The sequence below is a fragment of the Lactuca virosa genome, chromosome 7, assembly GCF_052849685.1.
Source record: "Lactuca virosa cultivar CGN04683 chromosome 7, Lactuca_virosa_CGN04683_v6, whole genome shotgun sequence".
Lineage (NCBI taxonomy): Eukaryota > Viridiplantae > Streptophyta > Magnoliopsida > Asterales > Asteraceae > Lactuca > Lactuca virosa.
In genome coordinates this window covers 84,980,909-84,984,148 of record NC_136432.1, presented here as the reverse complement: position 1 = coordinate 84,984,148, position 3,240 = coordinate 84,980,909, and positions in this window count along the sequence as shown.

The following is a 3,240-nucleotide window of genomic DNA, read 5'->3' as shown; positions in this document are numbered from 1 at the left end:
CCATCCTTTTTGACAATACGTAACGTTCATGTTCTCTTATGTCTGAAGTACTATTTTCTTTAGTATTAGACTATTATATATTTTTGACCATTTAAAAAGACCATTTTCATTGTTTGAAATGCATAAAATAACAACATATTACCATCTATCGATTTAGCCATTAAAATGTTATATTTTATGATTATCCCAATAATAGTTGGTGGCTAAATCAATGAAATACTATATTTTGTTAACTATATAAATAAAAAGGGTGATTTTTTTTCTTATTTTGCTGGAATATTAAAGCCCGATAAGCGGGAAAAAATGTTTTTTAAACCGTCAACAAAGTACAATATATTAATTACTATAGAAAATAATTACACATTTAAATCAATAATATAGTGAAAGTATGTTGTGGTTTTCTGTATTTTACGATAAAAATAAGCAACCAGACAACTTTCTGAAATATGAATCTTTCCTAAAAAGGAAATGTAATATTCATGAGGCATCTTGTGATAGAAAATGATGCAATTTACCTTAAACTGCTCTTGTAACCTTTTTTGTGCTTCAATATGGCATAGCAGTGCATCTGCAATCGGTATATTTCTGTATACAAAAGGAAAAAAAACAATTAAGATTGAGATTCTTTTAAGTTGAATTTTATATGATAGAACATATGATAAATTATGCATACACTGGTTCATGATTAACTCACAAAGAATTGGAGCTTGTGGCTCTTGAATGCAGATTGTAGTGTTCATAGGAATCACCTGAATGATCAAATAAGCATGAGAAATACTGAAAAAAAATCTATTGAAATTAAAGAAATATCAAAATGTGATTGATTCACACCACTATTCTCATTGTTGGGATCACCATTCTTTTGCTTCTTTGCCTATTGTCCAAGTCTATACTCTTATACAAATAAAAGAAGACTCCAAAAGTTTAAACAACAAATCAAACTTAATGAAATTAAGTTCATGTTTGACTTTTTGAGTGTCAAACGAGCTGGCTTTCATCTACAAAATCCACAAGAACTGGTTTGTTTTCGTAGAAACAACTAGTGATTTAAATCTTATTATGTAAAGAGTGTTGGACTTGAATTATATACAAGTTGAAAACAATTAGAATCCATGTCAAATTTGAACTTGTCTTATTCAAGATTTAACGTTTTGGAAGTCAAGAACTTGAACTTCTTGGGATGGATGAAGAGTGTGAAACTCTACCTATACATGGCACTTCAAATGGTACAATGTCAGCCCCTTTAATCACATCAATCTCAACAACGATTTTGGGGTTTTTTCTAGAAAACAAACCCAATATTGCTTTTGAATCGAATCAATACTTATTTGGTAGGGTTTTCTTACAAAATTTAAATCGAGAACACCTATAATATGTCTTAGTCATCATATTAGCATTCAAAAAAAATTAACCTGCAATTCTTTTGTTGGGTTGATTATGGATATGAAGATTCTTAATCCCATGAAGACATAATCAGAAAATTAAGTTTGAAAAAATACATTTTTCACAATCATAATGAAAATGGTCCATAAAGATCAAAACTTTTCAATTATTTAAACAATCTTGGGTTCTGGGCATTGGGAGACTTATGATCAAGATTAAGGATCTCATCAAAATGAGTAAATTCAATGAACAGAAGACTTTGACCAATTGGAAACTCAATTACTCAATTATGAGAAACAACACAAAACTAATAGAGAAAATCCTTACCCTAAAGAATTTGAGATATGCTGACAATGTCTAAATTATGTCACGTCTCTCAACACTTGTAATACCTGTTACAAAAAAAGTTGTCGCTTTAATAACCTTAAGAAAAGTAACCATATAATTATAAGGCTTGAATTTAGCCTAAATTTTTTCTCAAGTGAAACTGTAATCTGAAGAAATAAATTACACGAAGATTTCAACTTTTGGAACGTCAATTGAGAATAAATTTAACAAAATACACATTTTAGCTATCGATAAACAAACCCTAAAGAAATTTCAACAATTACTCACAGTGTTTGTTTAGAAATCATAAAACCAACATATTTTTCAAAAAAAAAATCAGAAAAATGACATAGAGAACGGAATGGGGAACAACAAGATTTGAGTAAACATGACCGGGGAATGTTACCTTTCTTGACCAAATGTTTCCTTAATTCAACATTCCAGCTTTTTGTAGAGAATTCGAAGAGAGGGGGAGGAGAGGGTTGTTGGTTGGAGGATAGGATTGGCGGCGGTGGTGTAATGAGAAGCGTTAGTATGAATGGCTGAGGAGTTGGACTGAATCGAAGGGAGCAGGTGGTGCAAATACTTTTGCAATCGGCGTAGCAGCCAATCTGTAACATCTGGATACCCAGGTATCTTATTTTTAAGTATTTTGTTGAATTTTAGAAAGGGACTCGGCGAGTAGGCGCTCAGACTCGCCGAGTGGAATCGCGCTTCTGCTAGCCTGGATTTAATGAAGGGACTCGGCGAGTCCATGCGTGGACTCGGCGAGTCCGCGCTATTTAATGAAGCCCTAATTTTCGGGGCTTGTGCCCTATTTAAAGGCCCTTATGGCCGTCATTTGAGGCCACCTTATTCCAGAGAAACCCTAGAGAGAGTGAGGAAGGCTTGAGTGCAAGAAAGGGCTTATAATCTTCATTTTGGGGTGATTTTTGCTAGAGAAAGAAGAGAGGATCCATCTAGAACGTGAAGGGAGCTTGGATTGGAGCTAATCATCTTGAGATATTGTCTCTGGAGGTATAATCCCTTCTATTTCGTGTTGATATGTTAGATTTCATGATTTTAGGATTTTTACCTCCCTTTTTTATAAGATCTAGTGAGTATGAGGTCCCCTTTTTGTTGATGATATCAGATCTGGACCTTGAGAGGTCCATAGAGTCACTACCTTCTAGCTTTTTGCAAGCAAATAAGCAATTGGAGACTAGGTTGCCATTTCTAGTGATATTTCTCCATTTGAGGCTTGATATAGGTTGCATGCACGTAAAGGTTGCACCTTTACGTGACTTTTGAATGTTAGAAGGATGGATCTACTGTTTGGTGAAGCAGATCTGACCTCAAGAGATCTTTTGAGAGTTTCCATGGGAGGAACTCGTCGAGTCCATAAGGGACTTGATGAGTCGAGTCGGGTTGCCCCGTGACTCGCGATCTGTAACGACCCGGGGAGTATAGGGTTGACTCAGTGAGTCAAGTGAGGACCAGGGACGAGGAGGCAGGCATGTACTCGCCGAGTCACTATAGTGCACTCGACGA